The sequence below is a fragment of the Anomaloglossus baeobatrachus genome, chromosome 1 (genome assembly GCF_048569485.1).
Source record: "Anomaloglossus baeobatrachus isolate aAnoBae1 chromosome 1, aAnoBae1.hap1, whole genome shotgun sequence".
Taxonomy (NCBI): domain Eukaryota; kingdom Metazoa; phylum Chordata; class Amphibia; order Anura; family Aromobatidae; genus Anomaloglossus; species Anomaloglossus baeobatrachus.
Window position 1 is genome coordinate 644,109,596 of NC_134353.1, and position 13,032 is coordinate 644,122,627.

The following is a 13,032-nucleotide window of genomic DNA, read 5'->3' on the forward strand; positions in this document are numbered from 1 at the left end:
ATCGTATCATCGTTGCAATCACCGACATTTCCATAATGCCGGTGCCGCGACAGGTACGATGTTGTTCCTCGTTCCTGCGGCAGCACACATCGCTGTGTATGAAGCCGCAGGAGCGAGGAACATCAACTACCTGTGTCCCGGCCGCCAATGCGGAAGGACGGAGGTGGGAGGGATGTTTACATCCTGCTCATCTCCGCCCCTCCGCCGCTATTGGCCGCCTGCCGCGTGACGTCGCTCTGACGCCACACGACCCGCCCCCTTAGGAAGGAGGCGGGTCGCCGGCCAGAGCGACGGTCGCAGGGCAGGTGAGTGCATGTGAAGCTGGCGTAGCGATAATTTTCGCTACGCCAGCTATCACACGATATCGTACCTGCAACGGGGGCGGGGACTATCGCGTGCGACATCGCAGCATCGGCTTGCGATGTCACAACGTGCAAAGCCCGCCTAACTGTTTCATTAACACTAGAAGTCCCAGAGAGGGGTCATTTGACATTTCTACCATTGGAACCCTATGGAGCTCAAAATTGCTCTGCGTGTGAAAAAAAGAAAATTATAGAACTAAATGATAAACTCTAAATAGAGGGTTGAAGAGAAAGTAGTGCAATGATAGGAGTGCAGGAGAGGTGGGATAAGAACTCAGGAGGGGCCAATGAATGGGAGCCAGAAAGAGAACAGAGTCACCTAAGAAGATGAGCTGAAGTAGCAAGGAAAAAAAAAAAAAGGTGAAAAGCATACATATACTGTATATAGTAAGGTATTAATAAATGATGGGAGATTAAATTAGGGAAAAATTGGAATTCTACACTTAAACCAATAGCATGCATGGTAAAGTGCTGTGAAACTGGAAATGGAAAAAAAAACAAAAGTGAAAAAAAATATGAAGAAATTGTCAAAAATAGGATTTGCCAGTGGGTGAGGTATAATTGGAAGGAATGGTCTATTTTGTACAACTGCATGCATTTTAAACTGTAAGAGAAATGTGGGGGAACAAAACACATGGGGATAATAATAATCAAGGAACATTAAAAGAGAAACTTTCAAGAATACATAAATTGGATACCTGACCATGTATACAGTAAATCAATTACTTAGGATAAAACATATTGAAATATACGGTGTTAAAAATTGTGCCTAATGATGCAAATGTACAGTATATTAAAATAACAATCAAAAGGAAAAAAAAACACATAAGAAAGGGCATTTGAGGTCCTTTTTGTTTCTGTACAGAGATTGTCTATATATAACCCCTGGCAAAAAATATGGACTCTCCTGGCTCTGAGGTTGTTCATTCAGTTGTTTACTTTTGTTTAAAAAAGCAGATCACAGACATAGCACAAAACTAAAGTCATTTGAAATGGCAACTTTCTAAACTAAACACTAAAACAAATCATGAAAACATAATGTGCTAGCCAGTAATGGTTAATTTTCAAGACCAAACAGGGGGGAAAAATTATGGAATCACTCAATTATGAGGAAAAAATTATGTAAATCACTTCTGTAAATTTTCATTCCCAAAATTAACACCTGCATCAAATAAGATCTGCTCATTAGTGTGCATCTAAAAAGGAGTGATTACACCTTGGAGAGCTGTCAGTGGACTGACATGAACCATGGCTCCAACACGAGAGATATCAATTGAAACAAAGGAGAGGATTATCAAACTCTTAAAAGAGGGTAAATCAGGGTAAATCATCACGCAATGTTACAAAAAATGTTGGTTGTTCAGTCAGCTGTGTCTAAAATCTGGACCAAATACAAACAACATGGGAAGGTTCTTAAAAGCAAACATACTGGTAGACCAAGGAAGACATCAAAGCGTCAAGACAGGAAACTTTAAGCAATATGTCTGCAAAACAGGAAATGCACAACAAAACAAATAAGGAACAAATGGGAGGAAAATGGAGTCAATGTCTGTGACCAAACTGTAAGAAACCACCTAAAGGAAATGGGAATTACATAGAGAAAAGCTAAACAATAAAAAGGTGCCTGAAGAGAACACATACATTTCCACAGTCATTGATGATATGGGGGCTGCATGTCAGGTAAAGGCACTGGTGCAATGACTGTCATTACATCTTCAATAAATGCCCGAGTTTACATTGAAATTTTGAACACTTATCTTATTTCATCAATTGAAAGGATTTTTAAGGATGATAAATTATTTCATCAAGATGATAATACATGCTCGCTGCTTACAGTGTTCGGTAAACTCGGCGAGCTCCGAGTACCGGCGAGATGCTCGGGCAGATGCTCGGCTCCACCTCCCTGCATGTTTGCACTCTTTACAGAGTCAGCCCACATGCAGGGATTGGCTGTCACACACTGTAATCCATGTTGGTTGGGGCATTACAATGATTGGCTGGCCGCACAGTGTCATCAGCTCTATATGACACCTGACGGCGCTGTGCTCGGCAGTGTGATCCACAGTCAGCTAGTGTAGGGGGAGGTGCTGCTGAGGTAGGGACAGATAGCGTGTGTCTTAGATTGTGTAGGTACTAAGAGACGTAACGTCACCGCTGTCACCGTTGCCATAGTAACTTACCAAGCAGGTTACTATAGCATCAGTGATCTCCGATCACCTGATTACCAGAACTGCTATGCATCGGCTTCTGCAGGAGCCGCTGGAGTTCACTCCCTGTTTACCAGTGTCACTATTCAGCGGCTCTGGGAATCAGCTGATTGGAGATCACCGTTAATGTAGTAACCCGCTCAGTAGATTACTATGGCAACGGTGGCAACGGTAACGTCACCGCCTACCAAACCACCGCAGCCTCTCTAGATTACACAGCACGGGGAAGAGCAGCGTTCTTCCTCCCTGTGCTGTGTGATATAGCAGAGATGCATGAGTTGTACCTTGCTGGACACAAAAATTGGGCGAAGCCCACGTCATTTTTTTTTACTTATTTCATGAAATTCATGAAATAATTAAAAAAAAGGGCTTCCCTATATTTTTGGTTTCCAGCTGGGTTCAAATAGGCAGCTGGGGGTTGGGGGCAGCCCGTTCCTGCCTGCTGTACCTGGCTAGCTTACAAAAATATGGCGAAGCCCACGTCACCTTTTTTAGTTTTTTGGAAAAAAACTTAAGAAAGGGCTTCCCTGGATTATCTATTGCCAGTGAAGATAACACCAAGCAGTGGAGGTTAACAGCCAATAACTGCTTGAGTTACCCTTAGCTAGCAATAGAAAATGCAGCGGTAGTCCACGCATTTTTTTTTACCCCTAACCCTTGGGTTAGGGTTTTGTGTTTGGGTTTTTTCTTTTATTTTTTAATGATTTAGAAAAAAAAATAAATTGACATGGGCTTTGCCATATTTTTGTATGCCAGCCAGATACAGCAGGCAGGTACAGGCTGCCCCCAACCCCCAGCTGACTATTTGTACCCAGCTGGGAACAAAAAAAAAAGGGAAGCCCTTTTTTTTTATTATGATTTTATGAATTTCATGAAATAATTAAAAAAAAAAAACAATGTGAGCTTCGCCCAATTTTTGTGTCCAGCCAGGTACAACTAGGCAGCGTGAGATTGGAATCCACAGCGCACATTGGCCCAAGCTTTCTGGGCCCCCTGCTGCGAATTGCAGTCTGCAGCCATGCCAAAAATGGTGCGTTCAAAGAAGCGCCATCTTTTGGCCCTGTATCCAACTCTCCCAGTGGCCCTGGTGCCGGATGGCTCGCTGGGTAATAATGGGGTTAGGGCTAGCTGTGTATTATCATCTGGCCCTAAGCCCGAAATTCATGGTGTCACACCAATATTAGACACGACCACTATGAATTTCTAGTAAAGATAAAAAAACACAACAGAGAGAAAAATATTTTTATTAGAAATAAAACACAACACAATTAGTGACTCCATCTTTATTGAACTAAAGAACCCCCCTCTGCCGTAGTTCTGGATTGAGGGTCCCGCAATGTCCAATCCGGATCCAATATCATCTGATCGGTTTGCCAGAAGGCAAACCGATTAGATGATGTATCAGGTTCAAGGACCTGAATCAGATGACACATCAGCTGATTGTTTAAAATCCGTTTACACAATCAGCTGATACATCAGGAGAAAAAAAACACAACTATACTCCTCTGTGTAGACTCCTGTCCGATCGCTCCAGGACCGGCCGGTAATCAGCTGATGTGGTCACCTGAACGCATCAGCTGATCGTTTAAACTGGCTGGGCGGTAAAAAGCCAGCCTCACCACTGGACTTATATGATCAGCTGATGCTGTCAGGTGGCTGCATCAGCTGATCACCGGCAGGTCCTGGAGCGATCGGATGTGTCCCATGAGTCTGCAGACAGGTGAATATGATATTATTTTTTTCTTCTACTGTTCACTTTTGGTTTCGCTTAGCAGCGAATGTACAGGCAGAGAGAAGCTGCCGCACATACACTGCTAAACGAAAGTGCATGTCACACATGTCACACGGGAGGAGAAACACAGGATTCTTCCTCCCCCTAATACTCAGACAACATTGCTCACAGCAGTGACATGGGAGTCAGAAATGCTTACAGGGGTCTTCCCCATGCTGCTCCCATGTCATTTAAGCACTGTTATATATTTGTGACATTTTTGAGCTTTCTGAAAAACCGCCGGGGAAAAATGCTCGAGTTTCCCATAGGCTAACACTGGGCTCGGTGCTCGGGTCGAGCACCAGAGCATTTCAAAATGCTCGACCCAAGCATCGAGCACCCGAGCATTTTACTGCTTGCTCATCTCTACATCCTACCATAGAGCAAAAAATGTGAAAACATTCCTTGACAGAAGACTTATAAGGTCAGTGTCATGGCCTGCAAATAGTCCGGATTTCAATCCAATTGAAAATCTTTGGTGGAAGTTGAAGAAAATGGTCCATGACAAGGCTCCAACCTGCAAAGCTGATCTGGCAACAGCAATTAGAGAAAGGTGCAGCAGATTGATGATGAGAACTGTTTGTCACTGATTAAGTCCATGCCTCAGAGACTGCAAGCTGTTATAAAAGCCAGAGGTGGTGCAACAAAATACTAGGTATATATTGAAGTGTTCTTTTGATTGTTTGTTTTTCATGATTCCATAATTTTTCACTCATAATTGAGTGATTCCATAATTTTTCCCCCTGTTTGGTCTTGAAAAGTAACCGTTACTGGCTAGCATATTATGTTTTCATGATTTTTTTTAGTGTTTCTTAAAGCCAGAAAGTTGCCATTTGAAATCACTTTAGTTTTGTGCCATGTCTGTGATCTTTTTTTAAACAAAAGTAAACAACGGAATGAACATTCTCAGAGCCAGGTGAGTCAATAATTATTGCCAGGGGTTGTATAAATAAAATAATGAAATGTATTTTTTTAGTACTACAAGATGCACTTTTTCCCCTCCAAATATGCAAGAAAGTGGGGGGTATGTCTTATAATCTAGATTTGCCTGGCTCACTGTGGCGGGTGAGGTGGAGATGGTGGATTGGATCACAGGAGGAAGGAGCAGCATCGCCGCTGTAGGAAGTCGGCGGCTGGGGAAAACATATGTGCCCACTATTAAAGAGAATTAATATTCAGTGCTCTCCAGGCCCATAATCCTGCCTATCTTTAAACTGCACTGAAACTGGTGCCAAGAAGGGGGCAGTATTATGGGCATGGGGAGCAGTGAATAATAATTTTGTTTAATAGCAGACTTACTGCAGTGACTGGAGTGATAATGTGTTTTGTCTATTAAAGAAAATGAATATTCACTGCTCCCCATGCCTATAACTGTGGAGGGCAGTAAATATTTGCTTTGGATTAGCCAGCAACTGATGGCGGCCTGTAACCTGGGGTGCATGGCAGTAACATTATGCGCTGCCCCGCTTACATACTGAAGTCAATTGCGGGCATCAGAAGAAGATGCTGTGTGCCGATGGAGTGGATGAAAGGTGAGTAGAATTGTTTATTTTTTTGTGTGCAGCATAACGGGAGTCATATATACCTAGATGGGCTCATGATGGGGGACATACAGTGCCTACAAGTAGTATTCAACCCCCTGCAGATTTAGCAGGTTTGATAAGATGCAAATAAGTTAGAGCCTGCAAACTTCAAACAAGAGCAGGATTTATTAACAGATGCATAAATCTTACAAACCAACAAGTTATGTTGCTCAGTTAAATTTTAATAAATTTTCAACATAAAAGTGTGGGTCAATTATTATTCAACCCCTAGGTTTACCCTTGTTTGCAATTACAGCTAATAATTGTCTTTTATAAGACCTGATCAGGCCGGCACAGGTCTCTGGAGTTATCTTGGCCCACTCCTCCATGCAGATCTTCTCCAAGTTATCTAGGTTCTTTGGGTGTCTCATGTGGACTTTAATCTTGAGCTCCTTCCACAAGTTTTCAATTGGGTTAAGGTCAGGAGACTGAATAGGCCACTGCAACACCTTGATTTTTCCCTCTTGAACCAGGCCTTGGTTTTCTTGGCTGTGTGCTTTGGGTCGTTGTCTTGTTTGAAGATGAAATGACGACCCATCTTAAGATCCTTGATGGAGGAGCGGAGGTTCTTGGCCAAAATCTCCAGGTAGGCCGTGCTATCCATCTTCCCATGGATGCGGACCAGATGGCCAGGCCCCTTGGCTGAGAAACAGCCCCACAGCATGATGCTGCCACCACCATGCTTGACTGTAGGGATGGTATTCTTGGGGTCGTATGCAGTGCCATCCAGTCTCCAAACGTCACGTGTGTGGTTGGCACCAAAGATCTCGATCTTGGTCTCATCAGACCAGAGAACCTTGAACCAGTCTGTCTCAGAGTCCTCCAAGTGATCCTGAGCAAACTGTAGACGAGCCTTGACATGACGCTTTGAAAGTAAAGGTACCTTACGGGCTCGTCTGGAACGGAGACCATTGCGGTGGAGTACGTTACTTATGGTATTGACTGAAACCAATGTCCCCACTGCCATGAGATCTTCCCAGAGCTCCTTCCTTGTTGTCCTTGGGTTAGCCTTGACTCGTCGGACAAGCCTGGCCTCGGCACGGGTGGAAACTTTTAAAGGCTGTCCAGGCCGTGGAAGGCTAACAGTAGTTCCATAAGCCTTCTACTTTCGGATGATGCTCCCAACAGTGGAGACAGGTAGGCCCAACTCCTTGGAAAGGGTTTTGTACCCCTTGCCAGCCTTGTGATCCTCCACGATCTTGTCTCTGATGGACTTGGAATGCTCCTTTGTCTTTCCCATGTTGACCAAGTATGAGTGCTGTTCACAAGTTTGGGGAGGGTCTTAATTAGTCAGAAAAGGCTGGAAAAAGAGATAATTAATCCAAACATGTGAAGCTCATTGTTCTTTGTGCCTGAAATACTTCTTATTACTTTAGGGGAACCAAACAGAATTCTTGTGGTTTGAGGGGTTGAATAATAAATGACCCTCTGAATAAACTTTTCACAATTTAAAAAAAAAAAAAATAAAAAAATAAATAACATTCTTCTTTGCTGCATTTCACACTTCCAGGCTGATCTACAGTCCAAATGTCACAATGCCAAGTTAATTCCGAATGTGTAAACCTGCTAAATCTGCAGGGGGTTGAATACTACTTGTAGGCACTGTATATACCTGGAGTGTAGACATACAGTTGACACCTGAAGTATACATACATTATCTAAAAAGACACATGCATGGTTTTATCACTATCTGACATAAAATAAGAATAAACCTTTCCTGTTTTAGGTAAATTAGGAACCAGAATTATTTATATTTGCCAAATGACAGAATAATGAGAGAGAGAGAATGTTTTAACGCTTTTTCATTACTTTCTGCAAAATCAAAAGTTTACATACACTAAGGGGTACTTTGCACACTACGACATCGCAGCTGTGATGTCGGTGGGGTCAAATCGAAAGTGACGCTCATCGGGCGTCATTGTCGACATCGGAGTATGTGAATCATTTTTACTATGATTAATGAGCGCAAAAGTGTCGAAATTGTATGATCGGTGTAGTGTCGTGCATTTACATAATGGCGCTGCAGCGACAGGTACGATGTTGTTCCTCAGCACACATCGCTGTGTATGAAGCCGCAGGAGCGAGGAGCATCTCCTTACCTGTGTCCCAGCTGCAATGAGGAAGGAAGGAGGTGGGCAGGATGTTTATGTCCCGCTCATCTCCGCCCCTCTGCTTCTATTGGCCACCTGCCGTGTGACGCCGCATGACCCGCCTCCTTAGGAAGGAGGCGGGTTGCCGGCCAGAGCGACGTCGCAGGGCAGGTAAGTGCATGTGAAGCTGCCGTAGCGATAATGTTCGCTATGGCAGCTATCACAAGATATCGCATGTGCGACGGGGGCGGGGACTATCATGCTCGGCATCGCTGCAATCGGCTTACGATGTCGTAGTGTGCAAAGTACCCCTAAGAGTACTGTACCTTTAAACAATATGGGACAGCCCATATGATGATTTCATGTCTTTAGAAGCTTCTGATAGGTTTATTGGCAACATCTGAGTTAATTAGAGACACATCTGTGGATGTATTTTAATGCACACTTGAAACACACTGCTTTTTTTTGTAGCATCATGGGAAAGTCAAAGGATATCAGCCAAGATCTCAGGAAGAGAGTTGTGCACTTGCACAAGTCTGGTTCATCTTTGGGTGCAATTTCCAAATACCTGAAGGTGCCTTGTTCATCTATACAAACAATTACATGCAAGTAAAAGCAAGATGGGAATGTCCAGCCATCATACCACTCAAGAAGGAGATGGGTTCTGCATACCAGAGATGAACATGCTTTGGTCAGACATGTGCATATCAACCCAAGAACAAAAGTAAAAGACCTTGTGAAGATGCTGGCGGAAGCTGGTAAGAATGTGTCATTATCCACAGTGAAATGAGTACTGTATCAACATGGGCTGAAAGGCCACACTGCCTGGATGAAGCAATTACTCCAAAAGAAATATAAAAAAGCCAGATTAATGTTTGCAAATGCACACAGGGACAAAGACCTTAATTTTTGGAGACACGTCCTGTGGTCTGACCAATATAAAATTGAACTAAGTGGCCATAATGACCATCGTTACTTTTGGAGGAAAAACGGAAGAAGCTTTGAAGCCTAAGAACACTATCCCAACTGTGAAACACAGGGGTAACAGCATAATTTTGTAGGGTTGTTTTGCTGCAGGAGGGATTGGTGCCCTTAACAAAATAGATGGCATTATGAGGAAAGAAGATTATGTAGCAATACTGAAGCAACATCTCAAGACATCAGCCAAGAACTTAAAGCTTGGGCTGAAATGGGTCTTAAAAATGGACAATGACCTGAAGCATGCTGCCAAACTGCTTACAAAGTGGTATAAGGATAGCAATGTCAATGTTTTGGAGAAGCCATCACAAAGCCTTGATCTCAATTCTATTGAAAATGTATGGGCAAAGCTGAAAAAGCACGTGCAAACAAGATGACCTACAAACATGACTCAGTTACACCATAAACAATAAAAAAAGTAAAAATATCTAGCAATCAAACCAAAATATAAAAAGTAGCCCTCCAGCAAACAATATATTTAATTTATCTCATTATTATCTGAGCACCGCTGAAATAGCAGTACTGTCCAAAGGGCTTTCTCTCTGTTCCACCAATATAATGGATTATTTCAACCTTTTCCTTGACCTTCATACATTTATTAGAAAATGAACTTTGAAAAGGCACTTTTCTATCAATAAAAATAAATCACCTCAACAAGATGCTTCATTTACATATTTTCACATTGATGTTCAACTCAGGTCAAATTTTTATCTGTTTGAAAGTCATGGTCATTTTGTAAATACATGTTTAAAGTGTTAGCCACTCATAATAACTGAAACAGGAACCTAGAGCTTATCCAGGAATAAACACGTGTGACCCAACCGGTTCCTAGCTGCGCAGTCACTAGTGGCTTCTACACAGGTTAGAATAACCCCTACCACAGGACTAGGATATGACAACATGGACCTGGCTTCCTAATCGTTCATCAAATTTTCCTCGTACCTCCTAAGAAACTGGGAGAATGGGGAAAAGCACTAAAATCCTGAATAAGGAAGGCGTGCAGAGATAGAAAGAATGCCAGAGTGAAAAAATATGAAACCACAAAAGCAAAGTGGAAACGTGAAGTACAACTTCTAGAAAGAAATGCCTTCTATTTCCTAGCTAAAGAAAGCAGAAAGGAGTAGGACTAATGGAAGAAACAGCAGAGATAAATAAACTAGCTGATCTCCATCTGACTGGCAGAAATCCGATCAGCCAGTGGAAGGTTCATATAGTCACATCCAAAAGGTGAAAGGGAAGACTAAATCAACAAATGAAAACATCTGTTGTCTGAAGAGGAGTCAAACAAGGACAACAGATAAGAACATGGAAAGAAGCAGAATCCACTGTGGCCCAGAGGAGAAAGAAGCAAATCACACAACATTTGAATTCTGAAGCATGACATAGAGGTGGTACTTGAGGATTTTAAAAACATCAAAAGTGTAGACATAAGAACAATCTCACAAAGCAAAAAAAAAATGAAGATTCAGTCCCTTAAGAATAACCTCAGGATTGAGATGACTATATTAAAAAAGCTTTCAATATCCTAGCTAGCTCAGAGCACTATGAGATGAAATATGATGATTAATTTCCACCCATGTATGCCAAATATCCCCAACTCATTTCCAAAGCTTTTGAACAGAGTGTTTTAAATAAGAAAGAAAAAAGTGTTTATGACAATTAATGATCTGAATATACCGTTCATGTACCACCTTCCAAAGATACATACGGTAAATCCCTTGAAAACCCTCTAGGATGACCAATTATATCTGGGATAGGATCACAAGTTATTTATCCTGTTTCCTTGACAGTTAAAAGCCTCGCAAGTCACTGCCCCTCAGATTAGGACTTTACAGAGCATGACTTGGGAAGATTCATATTTATGTATTACACTTATTGTCTCCTCACTATACACTAATATCAGACAGTACTTTCCTTTATATTGCATTCATCCATTTTTATGGAAGTGGAAGGCTAAGGGAACCACACAAAGCTTTTATTCTGGAAGGTTCGGATTTCATTTTACATAATATTTTTTTTAAGTTCCAAAATAATTATCATCATCAAAAATGTGGCACAGCAATGGGAGACAAGGGTAGCTCTAAGCTATGCAACCAAATTTATGGGTGCTTTTGAAGAGAAATGTATATACAATTTAGGATATGTTGCCAACATTATTCTGTCAGAAGGTTTATAGATGATCTTTTTATTATTTGGAAAGGGGACCCACAAGTGATGTCATGCTTTTTATCTAATCTTAATTCCAATGATTGGGGGATTTCTTTTACTACTATAATACAGAAAGATTTTACTAACTTTTTAGATATTAAGTCTCTTACCAGGGGCAATGTGTGACTAATAAAAGTTTTTTAAAGAAGTAGATGCCAATAGTTACATCCATCTGGCCATCACTATAAAAAGTGGCTCGAATCATAAACAAATAGCCCAAAGGGCTTCTAAAGCACGCTTATTAGAAAGCAAACAATTTATCAAAAATGTAATGTATTCTACCCAGAACTGCCCCACAGGTTAATGCAGGTGATAATTGTAATTGTAATTTCATTACTTCTTTTAATTCGGCACATCAGTCTATTTGTAACTCGATGCACAGACATTGGCATAGTCTTGTTAAAGATCTGTTCTGTCATTTTGTTACCTTCTTACATTGAGAAACATCCTAGCCCCCAGCTGCCTGAAACATTCTAACCCCAGGGGTATAAGCATTAATAAGCTTTCACATAAATATGAGAGTTTTAAATGTTTCGCAAGAAAATTCTTTTGATAAAAAAACTTAAAAAATAACACCCAACTTCTAACCATACAGGTGAAGTGTTTTCAATTGACTAGAATATGAATATCAGTCTCGCTTCATTATATTCCTATATACCTTATAGCATGCTAGTGTGGCCTGCAATAGGTGGGCAAGACTACACAGACACAACACACAGAAGGTTAAATTCACAACGGACCAATTTTGTAGAAGGTATTTCCATCATAGCAATTGATTCAATTTCCCTTTAATTCCCAAACCTATGGAACCCTTGAAGAGAAAATAAATCTATTGGATGTACAGGATCAGCACCCGTAAGCCCTATGGGTGCCATTCAATTATTTAGATTTTTAATTTACTTCATTTAATTATTCTATTTATATATACTCAATATTTAATCTCTGTGCAGTAACACCAAAGGCCACAAATTTCCTCTCTTATGTGTTTTTACTCTTTTGATTCATATATTAATATACATTTGTATCATTAGCCCCATTTTTTAACTCCATATATCCCTATAGGTTTTATCCTAAGTAATCAATAGATACATGGTCAGGTGTCCAATTTATGTATTCTTGAAAGTCCCTCTTTTACTTTTCCTTGATTTTAATCAACTTATTGTTAATATTGTTTAATTTTTCATGTCCAGAGATGAGAAAACCTTTGGAGGTTTGGTTCACTAGCAGCTATCGAACGTAACCTCCACTGGTTCAAACTTGGCCTGAGCCCGGTTTGAAAACACTGATTGGCAGTTTGAGTATTTGTCCATACATACAGCCAGCCATAAACAGATCACTTCCGTAGGAAGGTGGGCAGGATTTTTCAAACTTTTTTTTGTTACACACTACATGTGATCACCCTGTTGATACCCCCAGTGTGAACCGTTCAAATACTGCAAGTGACTCGCACTGGGCTGAGCACCGAGCGTACCCGAGCACAGTGATGCTCGCATGAGTGGAGTTCGCACATAAAGCATCCGAACTCCAAACCCGAATTCTTTTTTTTTATTTTGGTGTTAGGTTAAAAAACCGAACCTCAAATTCAGTCATCTCTAATCACAAGTTTCTGGTAGTATTTATGCAGTTTTTATCCCCATGTGTTTTGTTCCCCCATCCCCCTCTTCTGGTGTAGAATGTATACAACTGTGGAAAATAGACCATTCCTTTCTATTAAATCTCACCAACTAGCAAATCATTTTTTGTTGACAATTTCTTCACTTTTTTTTTATTTTTTCACTCTTCTGTTAGTTATTTCCCATTTTCAGTGTAACTGCACATAACCATGCATTCTAT

General features: G+C 41.1%; 1 protein-coding gene across 3 annotated transcripts in view; it reads right to left on the reverse strand.

Annotated features, from left to right (window-relative positions):
- Positions 1-13,032, reverse strand: part of LOC142296961 (immunoglobulin superfamily member 1-like) — a 164,908-nt gene that overhangs the window by 133,355 nt on the left and 18,521 nt on the right. The window lies entirely within an intron of this gene.